Source organism: Macrotis lagotis, chromosome 1 (assembly GCF_037893015.1).
Source record: "Macrotis lagotis isolate mMagLag1 chromosome 1, bilby.v1.9.chrom.fasta, whole genome shotgun sequence".
Lineage (NCBI taxonomy): Eukaryota > Metazoa > Chordata > Mammalia > Peramelemorphia > Peramelidae > Macrotis > Macrotis lagotis.
In genome coordinates this window covers 187,176,074-187,190,979 of record NC_133658.1, presented here as the reverse complement: position 1 = coordinate 187,190,979, position 14,906 = coordinate 187,176,074, and positions in this window count along the sequence as shown.

Below are 14,906 nucleotides of genomic sequence, written 5' to 3'. Positions count from 1 at the left end.
AAGTCATTGATAAAATGTTGAAGAGTTCAACACAGATTTCTAGGGGTATTTCATGAGAGACTATTTGTTTCTCCATTATTAGATGAATTCAATTAGAAGGTTTTAAAAATGATTTTTAGCAGAATAGATCTCTATGGTCCAGAATTAATAATGAAAGAATAAATTTAAGACTAAGGGAATGATTTCCCCAAATTTGGCAAATTCTTTCAAATGGGTGTGAATTATTGAAGTTCAGGTGGAATGAAAGAAAAACAACAGATTACTATTTCAGATTTGTTTGTACTAAATTGACCAAATCATTCAGAGTTAAAAAAACTCTTGACTTTCAGAAACTAATTATTGTACTTCCAACCTGATTATTATTATCAGATATGGTAGTCAGTTTGGTTGTGTGGATTATGAAAAGTAACTGGAACATCAAAGCAAATTTGGCATATTATTTGTGAAACACATGATGAATTTGGGTGGGAATGACTCACTTTGAAATTAAAATGCTAGGGGCAGCTAGGTGGCGTAGTGGATAAAGCACCGGCCCTGGAGTCAGGAGTACCTGGGTTCAAATCCAGTCTCAGACATTTAATAATTACCTAGCTGTGTGACCTTGGGCAAGCCACTTAACCCCATTTGCCTTACAAAGAAAACCTAAAAAAGAAATTAAAATGCTGATTTTAATGTTTTTACTTTTCAGAAGCATAGTGAGGATATTGTATTAAAATCTGCCTAAAATAATTATACATTTCTATCTTAAATAAATATGTAAGAATAGGGATGAGATGAAAGTACATTGATATAGGACAGTGGTTCTCAAAACTTTTTGGTTCCAGGATACCTTTTGCACTCTTAAAAATTATTGAGGCTCTCTAAACAGCTTTAGTTTTTATAAGTTATCCATATTAGAAAGTAAAAAAAAGGGTTTTAGTTTTGACCTTGCTGAAAGGTCTCTTGGATCCTCAGGAATTCTTGAATTACACTTTGAGAACTGCTGCCATCGGGAACTCCCATATGGGGAAAAGTCCTCTGACAATATAGGTCAACACCCTCCTCAACAGCTTAGAGTCTCTATTAGTTACCCAGAATACTGAGAGGGATTATTTCATAGTTACTCAGTATGTTTCAGAGATGGAACTTGAATGCACAACTTGATGTCACCAAGGGCAAGTTATCATTCACAATACCATTTGCCTCAAATAGACAAATGCATTTATGTATGTATTTATGCAAATATTTGTATATATTATATATATATATTTACACATGTATTTTCCATCAATAAGGTAAGTTTCTGTATATAAAGGACTCTGTAAACCTTACAGTGCTACATAAATGCTACCTGTTATTTTAATATGTAATTTTTATGAAGATCAATGACTCTCTGAGTTTAGGAAACCGCCCTCCACCAATAAAGATTGGCACCTTACCTGTAACTTATTATAGTCTTAAATAGTTGCCTGGAGGTTGTAAGAGGATAATTTACTTATCCATGGTCACATTGCCAATATGTGTCAGAGGCAAGGCTAGAACCCAGACTATAAAGTTGGCCCTCGATCCATTACTCCCTAAAAGCATCTCCTTTCTGTGTGTATATGTACACAAATACGAACACATATTCACAGACACTCTGGGGGGTATTTGTTCTCCACCCTGAAATGGCAAGGTAGCCAACAGTTACTTCATTTTAAAGCTGACCTCATTCTGTTTATTCTTTAGAACAATTCCTCTCCTTAACTTCTTATGGCCATTCATTTAAAAAAGATCCAGTCTTAATCCATCTGTCTCCCACCATCTTTGAGTAGTTACTCTCAAGCTATTTGGTGAGCTTTTAGTGATCATAGGAGAATGTTTAAGACATTTATACCCCCTGTCCTATTTTATTTATCCATTTACATCACTGGCTAAAATTCCTTTTGGAAGGAAGTTTGAATCAAACTCCTCTTATGTAAAGGTTTCATTATAATAGTTCATCAGTTTAAAAAAATAGTTGGGAGAACGTGGTTCACTTTTCAGATGAGAGCTGGCTTGCTAGATAAAGTTGTCATTACATTTAACTTGGTCTTTAATTATAACCAGATGGATGAATTATTTTAATCACTGCTATATATCTTAACAGTAGTTCATACATTGACACAAAGTAGTGAACATCAAACAGAAATTAAATGCTGGTGCAGGAAAACTGCCAGCCTTTAAGGGAAGCAATTGATCACAACCTGTCATCTTAAAAGGCTCCAAGAATGCAAAACAAACACTTGGGATTAGTGTACTAAATATGGTTTATCAGCCCCAACTCTCTCTGCTGATAATTCATCTATCTCATTTATTTTAATACTCTATAAGGTATCTCCCCAGCTCTGTAATTAGAGTCTCAGGTATTCCCTTCTTCCTGCCTTTGAAATTGTGTGTGGTGAAGTTCTGTAGGGAGAAGATATTATTACCATCTGACGAGACTGAGTGAAAAGGGAAGAGCATTTGAAGCAATTCAAACTCACATAAAGGACCAGTTCTGGGAAAAGTAATGATGTATGTCCCATTTATTCTAATGGATTGGTCTTTAAAAGTGATCTTGGATTTTTAAAGAATCAATTGTGATTATAGATGGATAATTTTATTCCATAATAGGGGCTGACAACTAATGGATATCAAATGCCTAATAATGTTTATTTTATTTAAAAATAAAAAAAATCAAAATTAATTTTGGCTTTAAAATTTTTTTTTCTTAATTATTTAACTTAGAATGATTTGTTGGTGCTCTTAAACTCTACTCACTTCCAATCTTCCCTTTTAACAAGAGCAAAAAACATCTGACAGCATGTATAACACTTGTACTCATAGATCACCATCTCTCTAACAAGAGGAGACGGGGTGTTTCATCATTTTTTGATTTGTTTTTTTATGCTCTTGAGGAAATCTGAGTGACATTCATTTTTTCATTGAAGTGAATATTAGGAATTCTTCTCATTTCTGTTGTTGCTGATTTCCATTGCAAATGTGTGTGTGTTTCTCTCTCTCTCTCTCTCTCTCTCTCTCTCTCTCTCTCTGTTTCTCTCTCTTTGTCTCTCTCTCTCTCTTTCTGTCTCTATCTCTATGGATGAAAATGTATTAACTTGTAGATTATCCAAGGACCTATATCTGTCATTATTTTTGATGCCAAACGATAGTAATGAACAAATGCAGACTAATTTCTCTTAGCTAAGAAGATTACAATGAATTGTTTGAGTTTTATAAAAGAAAAAGTATTTCAATATAAATTTCCCACTGCAAAATAGAATACAATTAGGCCTCATGTAACATTACCCCAATATCAATGTTGTTTTTAGTGATCTCATAAGTATAATATAACTAAACATGGGGTTTTTCATGTGATGAAACCTCATTATAATTTCTCAGCTATTTGCCTGAGATGAAATTTGGAAATTAGGTGAAAAGAAAATTAAAGTTAGCCTTGGAACTCATGCCTTTGCAATGAGAAGCAATAAAATTGCAACTAGAACCAATAAAATATCTCATATGTATACCTTTAGTTTATATGGAATTCACTCCTTTATCTCTACACTGTAACATTATTCCACTTAATGTGTTTTTGTAAATCCAATTATCAGTCTTGGGCAGATTAAATTTACAGAGTGCTTCATTTTCAACATTGCAAATTGTATTCAAAGATGTGGACTTAAGCATTGATCTAAGAATTTGAGAGTATGGAGAAATTTTGATTTCATTCCTATTTTTTCCATTGATGTGCTAACAAAAATAACATTAATAATTTATTGATTATTTATAAATGAATAATGTCCTTTGTGGATTATCATAGAAACCTCATGCTAGTTTCAACTTGCTATCTGTTGACAGCTGATGCACACACACACACATATATTTATGTTTATATATGAACATAAATATATATACACTCCCTCCCATATATAAATATAATACATATTATCTAGTTTAAATTATTTTAACATCACAACTGAATGTGTATGTTTCCTTCACCTGATTGATGAATGGTTAGGAACATAGTCACTGACAAATAATTTAGGCAACTTTTTCAGTATTGGAAAACTAAATGAAGAAGAAGTTTTAGGAACTTTTTTTTTTTAAGTGGATAATATATAGTAAGCTAAATCCAATTCATAGATTTTGAAGAGAATGAAATACAAATCAATTAATGGGCTGCCACTAACTAGTTGGATCTTGGACAAGTAAATTCACTTACCTTGGCTTCAGTTTTCTCATGTAAAATTAGATTAGATTATTTTTAAGGTTTCTTCTAACTCTAAAATTTTACCATTAAAAAAAAGGTAAATAATAACAGAATTTTCACCAGAATGTGAGTGAGCTTCTTGTGGGTAGGAACTGTTTCTTTATCTTCTTTCCTTCCTCCTTTACTCCCTTCTTTGCTTCCTTCCTTCTTCTTTCCTTCCCTCTTTTCCTTTCTTCTTTCTTTACTTTCCCCCAAAACATTTCTATAGTACATTTTCAATGATAATAGAGGTGAACTAACAAAATAGGGAAGATAATGAGGCTAATTTTATGGCTGTTGTTTCCTTTTAGATCACTGTAGCATTCCTATAGTGGTATAACCTTTGTTAATTTCGTTTCATGTACATATGCTTTGGATCTCCAACTTTAAGAAATTATGTTTTTTTATTTCTTTGTTTCTTACTCAGTGCCTAGCATCTTGCTTTATAAATATTTGTTGGCTGATTATCTCATTTATTACATTATCCCTGGATGTTTTCTGTATGACAACAGGAGATAAATGTGGAAAAGGATGAAGCGCATTCATCAAGGCTTAATCCTCTGTTCCTGGTGAATTTTTCATATCTTTCCTTTTGTTTAATTAGTGGTTGTATGCTTCCTGTCCCACCTGGCCATGTGCAAATAGATAGTAATAAGTCAACAAAGCAATGACCTCAACTGTCACTTTCTTTTCTTCAAAGTCTTGATCCCATATTTTACTATACTCTGCTTTCCCTCTTGACATCCTGCTGATCTGCCTCCTCGAGGTCACTACCACTTTTGAGCTTTTGATTGCAGTCGGTGGAAGTCATCCTTCCATGAAACTGGGACCAGTGCAAATTCAATTGTGTTGCCTGTTGTGCTTCCTAACTAGGTAGTGACTGGTTGTCTGAAATTAGGCAACTGCAGATTCAAGGCATTTTCTAGGTTCATATACTCTAAAAAAACAGTTCATGAGCCCCTGCTCATTTGTTTATTTTTACCTAATCATTCAGAGAACACAACGAAAGAAAAGGATATCTAATGAAATAATATAAAAATAAAAGTAACAATATAACAAGGAGTTATACTCTCTCTCAAATATAAGTACCCTCAGTGAGTTGAAAGGACACATGTTGAAGGGCATTTGAAGGTTACATGCATAGACAGCATGAGTAACCGGGGTACATGCATAGTGAGGCACACAAAAAGGAAACATAGTCAGGACATACTAATGGAGGGGAAACCCATGTTTCCTATGCTTCAGGGTGTAATTATGATATTTCTGGGGGCTTTGTTCCTTGCTAGACTCTTCTAGGTGCAACATTGTCTCTCCTTGATATAGGAGGAGGTCACTGTTGGTCACTGCCAAGTTTAACTCCATAAGTATTTATGTTTTTTTAAACATTTGCTTTGTCTTCATTATTTTTTTTTAATTTATTGTATTTTGCAAGGCAAATGGGGTTAAAGTGGCTTGCCCAAGCCCACACAGCTAGGTAATTATGAAGTGTCTGAGGTCGTATTTGAACTCAGGTACTCCTGACTCCAGGACTGGTGCTCTATCCATGGCACCACCTAGCCTCCCCCATTAGACACTTTATTGAGAAGCTTCATCTACTTCTAGCTTCTGCTGTGAGCAAGTCTTTGAACGAAGTGCTATCATTTCCTCATGAGGTGAGTGAGCTCTTCCATATCTGTTTGGTTTAAAACCTTATTTTTTAAAAGATTTTTTTAACAACTGTAATTCTTATTAACTAAGTTATTGAAACCTAGAGGGATAAACATCTTTCTTGTTTTTTCTCCTCAAGAAGTAACATGTTGATTCCTTTTGGAGTCTTGGATTGAAGAGGCTTTTCATCTCTAGCAGGAAGATTCTTTGCCCCAGGTCCCAAACTCTTTGTAAAAGAGAATAGAGTTACTCCTAGTTAAATAGATACTGCCTTCAAGCTGAAGTGTATTTTAGAACTGTCTTTCCCAGATTGCCTGTGCTTGGGTCTTATCTTGGATAAAACTCAGTCTTGACTAGATTTGCTATTTCAGCTTCCTGATTTGTGTCCTTTAAGTAGACTATCAGAGACAGCATGTGTTAGTTATTAGAAAACTTATTTTACAACCAGGAAGACCCTGATTCAAATCTTGCCTCTCATACTCTTAGGGAAAGGGAATTTCTTAGACAGGGAAGTCTTCCAGGATAATTTTACCCTCTGGTAGATCTATTGACTGATGATCAAATAAGAGGAAAGAGAAAAGGATTTATTAGCAAACTAGAAAATTACATGTTGGAACTATCTTTAGTTTTGGCACTTGGTTAAACAATTGTACATCATGGTTGAACATGAGATGTACAGTCACTATGCAGCATTCCGTAGCAAAAATCATCCCAAAGTATGACAAATCACTTATTCCAAGCCATAAAATGGATTTCTGTACTTTGAAAGGATGGAAAAGGGGCTAAGAGAAAATGTTCAGAAGTTTTTCTGTAAAGATAGTGCAGCTATCCTGGTCATTGTAACTTTGGGTATGTAGTCTGTTAATGAAAACTTAACATTTCTTGCTTAACTAAGGAATTTCCATTTGTTGAATTCAGCTACATTATAATAATAATAATGCTTGTCCTTCATTCTTGAAGAAGACCATGACATCAGAGAGGTGATGCCATGACAAGCATATGAATTGGATTTGAGTGAGGGGGTGCTGTGTTAAGGCACGTCTCACTTTTTCCTCCATCTGGGTCTGGTGGTCAGATGTGAATCAGGATGAACTGGAGATGATCCTGAGTGTGGGGCAGTCTGGGTTAAGTGACTTACCCAAAGTCAAACAGCTAAGTGTCAAGTGTCTGAGGCTGGATTTGAATGTGGGTCTTCCTGTCTCCAAGGCCAGTGAGTTCAGCTACTAGTCAGAAGTTGATCTTTGGTTAAAATGAAATATGTTTCCAATGGTCATTTTATTTGGCTTTCCCATACAGCACTTTCTGGTTGTATGATCCTCAATTAGTCACTTAACTTAGAGACTCTAAGTCTAAATTGCAGAGAAGATGCCAAACTGTATTAGCAGAGGGAGCTTCCTTATCTGAGAGTTTTCTTTATCAAATAAATTGCAGCTATTATCCCTATGTACCATTCCTAGACTATGTCTAGTTAACCTGTGTTCCAGATTTTGCCCTTTCAATAAACTTCCGAAAGTTCTTAGGGTCCTAAATTCTCAGGTTTCTAATTCCCAATCTCTTCCACTTTCCCATGCAAGTAAGTGGGCATGAAAAAAAAAATACAGACAAAAGGTTAAGCATTTGAGATCATTATCTTCTCTCTTGCTTAGCTGCATTCCTGCTTTTATTATGTATGTGTCCTGCATAAACTAAAAATGATTCCTTTTTTTTTTTGGCCTTTCACATGGTATCTAAAGTCAACAGATCCCTCCTTGCTTCATGGAAAAAAACTTTTATTCTTCTTTCATTTACTCTGTCTGACTTTCTTCAGCAGCTGTTCTAAACAACTCTTCCAGTTTCTCCCTACTCAAAAGATGGCCTTGCCTTGGGCTTTATGATAAAATAAGTTGAGCACCTATTATCCATATTAACATTTCCTTTTATCTTCACTCTCCTTAACTTCAGTTCCTGAGGATGAATTCTGTAGTTTTTCGACTTGTCAGGAACAACTTCTTTAGTTATCTCCGTTCTATGTTTCTCATCTCCTTGCAAAATTTTTCTCATTGGTCATTTCCTGTTTTCTCTCATCTTCAATCTTTCTTTAACTATTAATTTTTTTTGTTTTGCAAGGCAATGGGGTTAAATAACTTGCCCAAGGTCACACAGCTAAGTAAATATTAAGTGTCAGAAATCAGATTTCAACTCAGGTCCTCCTGACTCCAGAGTTGGTACTCTAATCACTGTGCCACCTAGCTGTCCCATTGACCATTGATTCTTTTACTGCTGCCTATAGACATGCACAGTTCTAGCATATCTTTTAAAATTAAGTTTAGTTGACCTTGGTATCATCTCAGACAATTGTGTTATATTTCTATTTCCTATCACTATAAAAGTCCTAGAATCATCTGCCTTTATTTAGTATTCTCTTCTCAAACACTTGCAATTTGCTTCCTAATTCCATCTCTGAAATCAAATTACTTTCTCCAAGATTTCCAGTTACCTTTTAAAAGTAAATGTATTATTTCAAGTTTAATAAAATATATTATTATTATTATTATTATTTGCAAGGCAGTGGGGTTAAATGGCTTGCCCAAGGCCACACAGCTAGGTAATATTAATTGTCTGAGGTCATATTTGAACTCAGGTACTCCTGACTCCAGGGCCGGTGCTGTATCCACTGAGCCATCTAGCCGCCCCTTAAATCATTTTTTTAAATCATTTTTAAATTTTTTTACATTATCATAATTATCCCTAGAATTTCTAATCTTTCCTTTCCCACAGAGTCATTGCATATGTTCTTTTAAAAATAAATCAGCACAACTGATGAATACACTTAAAAAGTCCAAAAATATGTTTAATGCATAATACTGTGGCCTTCCACCTCCACAAAAGAGGCAAGTTGGGAGTGTCTTCTAATACTTCTTCATTTAAGTCATGCTTTATAATTCTATTACATTCACCTTTGATTTTTTTGTGTGTGGTTGTTTTTTCCATTTACTTTGTTGAAGCTATCATGTGTATGTTTTCTTGGCTCTTATTCACTCTGCTTCAGTTTGTATAGATCTTTCCATGCTTTTGTGTATTTATCACATGGATAATTTCTCACAGCAAATATTAATTTCATTACATTCATGTACCACAATTTATTCAGCTATTCCCAGATAATGGAAAAGTACTTTGTTTCTAATTCTTTGCTATCATAAAAAGTGTTGCTATAAATGTTTTGTTATATTTAAGGACTTTCTTCTTATCAATTTAAGATATAAATTCAGTAATGGAACCCTTGGTTTCAAGGCTAAGGGCTGTTTAGTTAATTTATTTGCCTAATTCCAAAGTTCTTCCCAAAATGGTTATACCATTTCAAGCTCCATCAATTTATTCATATGTCTACTCCACAACACCTCTTTTGCCAATTTTTGTTATTTTTACCAATTGTCATAGCATGAAAACAACCCCAGGGTCATTTTGATGTGCATTTTTCTTATTAGTAGTGATTTGGAGCTTTTTTCTCCTGTGGTTGTGAATACTTTCAATTCTTTTAAAAAAATGTTCAAATCCTTTGTTCACTTATTTTGCCCCCAGATAATTTGTATTTTCTACTTTATCAATAACATTGAGTTATTGAGTTCCTTTATTTTATTTTATTTCTCATTCTCTCTTTTTCTAGTCTTTTCTATTTAGTTATCTTTCTGTTTTTAAACTAATACTAGATGATTTTAAATGACTGCCACTTTATAATAAATTCTGAGGTCTTTCTACTTCTGGGGCAGTTAGATGGCACAGAGGATAGACCACTGTCCTTGGAGTCTGGACGATGGGAGTTCGGATCTACTCTCAGACCTCTGACTCTTACTGGCTGTGAGTACTTGGGCAAGTCACTTAACCCTTATTGCCTCACATCCAGGACCATCTCCAGTCATCCTGATTTATATCTGGCCACTGGACCCAGATGATTCTGACTTAGCACAGCATTCCCTTCACTCAAAATCCAATTCATGTTCTTCTCATGGCATTACCTCCCTGATTTCATGATCTTCTTTGAAAATGAAGGACATGGGGTGGCTAGGTGGTGCAGTGGATAGAGCACGGGCCCTGGAGTCAGGAGTACCTGAGTTCAAATCTGGCCTCAGACAACTAATAATTACTAGCTGTGTGGCCTTGGGCAAGCCACTTAACCCCATTGCCTTGAAAAAAACCTTAAAAAACAAAAGAAAGAAAATGAAGGACAAATATTATTATTCTTTAGCTAACATTTGATGTCTTATCTGTTTTATGGATATAATTGTTAAATTTAACCACTATGTATCTTGGAATTTCTAGCCTTTTTTGGGAGGTGATATATAGATTTTTTAACTGGTATATCCTTTTCTATATTCAGAAGTTTTGGAAATTTTTCATGTAATATATCTTGTATTATGGTATTCATATTTTTTAACTTCTCATGGGATATATATAGTCCTTATGCTGTCACTATGAATCCTATCTTTGAGATTAGTATGATTTGCTTGTATGAAGAACATTTTCTTTTAATAGTATATTTTTCTTCTATTTTTATAGATTGCCCTTCATTTCTGTGTATTTGCATTCTTAATTGATTATTTTCTCTTTTGTTTCTTTGCAATTTCAGACTTAAGCTTTACTATTGTGTCAATTAGTTTTGATGTGCAGGTCATAGATTCTGCTCTCATAATTCTCATTTCTCATTTAAGCAGTTAAGCAATGTGCTGTAATTTCATTGTCTTGTCAAATTCCATAGGTCCTCTGCTTGAACTGTAATATCTTCCTTTTATTTTCTCTATTAATTCATAGAGGCCTGATCTTATTTATTAGATCTAGAGTCCATATCTTCTCTTACTATTAGTATTTCTCTGAAAGTCATATTTTATTCTTTTGTTAATGTTTATTCTGCTGATATATCCACTTATATTTGAAGTCCTTCAGTTTTCTACTTTCTGAGATCTTTGGTAATCTCAATTTTCCCTTGTTTCCCCCCCATTGCTTCCTCTCTTACTCCTTCTCCTCTGATGGTTTTATGGAGACTGAAGCTCAAAACTTTTCAACATTCTCTTATTCTAGGCAATTCATAGTTCTCCACCCTAATTTTCTGCTCCAAGTAACTTTCGAAAGAACATAGCTGTCACCAACTGGAGCTGAACTCTTTCCTTCAAGATTAGAGGGTCTTACTAATAAGACCCCTCCTACCTCCCCCCACCCCAGTCTCATGTTCCATTCTCAGTTCCTCAATTCTCTAGCCCAACAGTTACGAATGCTGCCACATTGGTACTTTTACCATAAGGTGTTGATTTCTTTCGTTTGGAACTTGGTTGCCTAAAACTCTGAAAGGTGTGGAGCTGAGCTCTATTTTAAGCCCAGATACATGCTCTGCTCCTTTTCCTCTCTTCCTCTGCTTTCCTGCTAAAACATTTTTTAGCACAGAACACTGCAATAGTATTGGCCACTGAGGTTCCAGCTAACTTCTGTGCTGTTTTTAAACTATCCACAAATAGTAATATAACTTTAGTTTTCTAAATGTGAGAAACAGCATGATATAGTGGTTAGTATGATATTCTCAAAGCCAAGAAGATCAGGGATCGAGATTCACCTCTGATACATACTGTGTAAGAATGGGGAAACATTTAACCTCTCAGTGCTCCAAACATCTTTCCAAGACTAACATTCAGAGAATGTGTCTAATGGCATTGGTAAAGAAAGTTTTCTCACTTAAGGATTCCTTCTAGCAATGAAAGTGTACATTCTGTCCCTATTCCCAAAGTGAAATCTCTGTCCAATGATTAATGAATTGATCTTACTAAAGGAATTAAATTTCTTCAGTATTGAAATTCTCACTGATCATGTTTTTTGGGGTGGGGCAATGGGGTTAAGTGTCTTACCCAAAGTCTCACAGCTAAGTATTAAGTGTCTGAGACTACATTTGAACTCAGCTTCTCCTGACTCCAGGTCTGGTATTCTTTCTACTATACTACCTAGCTGCCCTTCTCAATAACACTGAAAAACAGAAGACATAAAGTTTTGATTAAATGGAGGGAAAAAAAAGACATTACATTTTTTTTGGAGAGGCAAAGGTAAAAATAAAAATTTCAAAAGAAACTTGTTAGTCTCATAATAATTAAAATCAAAAAGACCATCTTGAAAATAATTGCTTCCAGTATACCACTATTTGCCTCAGAAAGTGAAGTAGAGAAATTCTATGGAGAACTTGACAAGATCCTCCTAATATATATGTTAAAGTGACTTGAAATATGTTGGAAAATGTGGTTCAGAAATAATAAAGTTACCCAAAGGCTGTAGATTATTCAGATGTGTTAGGCCAGTTTATTCAGATTGCTTCCTTCAATTAGTCAGTCAATATGTATTTATGCCTAATGGGCACTAGGCACTATAATAAATGAGAATACAAGAACGAATAATAAAATAGTCCTTATTTATATGGCAATTACAAGTAGAAATGCAAAGATATAGCATAAATATAAAATTGTTAAATATAAGCATATATAAAAGAGTTAAATGCAAGATGGTTTGGTAGAGCACTAGCATCTGGGGGGGGGGGAAGGAAGAGAGGAAATCTATAGGGTAAAGGTGAAGATGGGGCATACTTTGGGCTTGTGGGACAGCCTATACAAAGGAGAGAGAGTCCCATGTGAAGAACAAAGAAAGAAGCTACTTTTGCTGAAACACCTAGTACCAAATAGGAATATAATGTCCAATGAGACATGAAAAATAGGTCAGGACCAGGATTTATAATGCTCTTAAAACTATTCAAAAGAGTTTATATTTTCTTCCAGAAACAATAAAACAATACAAAAAACAACAAAATTGGAGTTGTTTGATTAGGAGAGTGACATGGTCAGATCTGAGCTTGAGGAAAATTATTTTGTCAGCTGTGTGTAAAAGTCTTAGTGGTCATAGATTTGAAATAGGGAGATCAGTTAGGAGGCTATTATAATGAACTAGGTGAGAAATGAGGGCATGAACTAAGGTGGTATCTTTGTGAACAAAGATAAGTGGTCAGATATGAGAAATGTTAAATAGAACTGGAAAGATTTGATAACTGATTGGATATGTGGGGTGAAGGAAAGTGAGGACACGAGGATAATGCTGGGGTTATGGACCTGGAAGACTACAAAGCTGCTGATTATTTTGTTATAAATAAGGAAGTCTGTAATGGGGAAAAATTTTGGGGGGGGAGGGGAAATATAATTAATTTGGTTTGTACAAGTTGAATCCAGAGATTTCTTTGGGACATCCCATCTGAAATGTCTAATAGGAATTTTGTGATGCAGGAGTGGAGTTCATGTGAATTAGGATATACATATATATTCACATATATATATGTAGGCACACACATATATACGAATATATTTATGAATCATTTGAAGAAATAACATTTAAATCCATGCAAGGTGATACAATTGAGAGATAGAAAGAAAAATAGATACATACATGCACACACACACACACACACACACACACACTCAGAATGAGAATGAATGTTTGAAGGGAGAAAAGAATAGTCACAGTAAAGCATCATGATATTTATAATGAGTCATCAAAAGAGATTGAGAAGGAGCAGTTAGACAAGGAGAAGAAACAGGAGAAAACAATCATAGAAGCCTAAAATTCAAAGTAATGTCATAAAAATAAAATTGACTGAAACATATAGGGAAAGACTGGCTCTCAATGTGGGTATCTCTAGTCAGTGTGATAAATCACTGCCTGCTCTGTGGTTGGTTAGCTATGGAGACCCCTTTCAAATCTCAAATTCTGTGATTCCATGATTCTGTTTTGAATTGGCTATATATATATATATATATATATATATATATATATACACACACACATATGTATATATATATATATATATATATATATATAGTAATATCATGGATTAGTTAGAAAACATATAAAAATTCAAAATCAAAAAATCAAATTTAGATGAAGGATAAAGAAAATTAAGATGTTGCTTAAAACTATAGTTTCTCTAGTCCAACATTTATTGGAAACAAGTCATTGAATATCCAAAATGAGAAAAACACAGTGAGCAATGCAAATCAAATTTCTAATTGCCAAAGCTAACAAATATTATACCTCCTTGCCTAAGCAGAGAGAGACAGCCATCAAGAGCTTATTCTATAGGATCCTTTTAAAAGCTTTAGACAGGGTTAGAGAAACGGTTAAGAATACAACCATATCATAAAACGATTGATAGCTGTGGCAGAAAAATGAATTTGAAAATTTAAGATATACTAGTTTGTAGGCCATTTGTGACTTATTAGATAGACAAAGCATTTATGAAGCTCCTATTATGTGCCAGACACTGGGAATACAAATGAAAAGAAACACGGTCCCTGCCTATAAGGAACTTAAATTCTGATGGTGGAGAAAATTACATAAAAGATAGAAAGAATCTGCTTGGGACAAGGTGAAAAGGTGAGAACTGGCTTCATAGGTGCTTCTACCTGAAGAGGAATTCACCAATGAGGGGAAGTGCTGTAGGAATGGTAAACTTAGTAGTTAAATCCAAGGAAAGTGTCTGTCTTTTAGAGGTTAAGGTCATGATCACATGATCACAAACTCCTGATCATAAGAGGTCACAGAGCTAGAAAATTCCAGTGCAAAAAAAATAAATAAGAACAAAATAGAAAAGTTAGAAAACTGAGTTTGCAAACTGAACAACTACTAAAATAAACCAAATAAACCAAAATGTGCACAAAAATCTTAAAAATTAAAGGATAAATGGATAAAATAGAAAACTAAAAAATGCAATTGAGGTGAGATTAAAGAAATCATTAATTTTTTTAAAAATAGCAAAATTATAAAGAAATACATAATTAAATATCAAAACAAAGAGGAAAATAAAATAACCCAAGTGAAAAATGATTATCATGTACTCAAAATGAACAGAGAGGAAAATTTTTTTGTTCTTAGAAGTAATTCTACATATTTTTCAACAAAATTGGAAATTTGAAGGAAATGGAAGATATCTTCAAGAATATAATAAAAATCAACAAACAGAACAAGAATTAAAAATCTC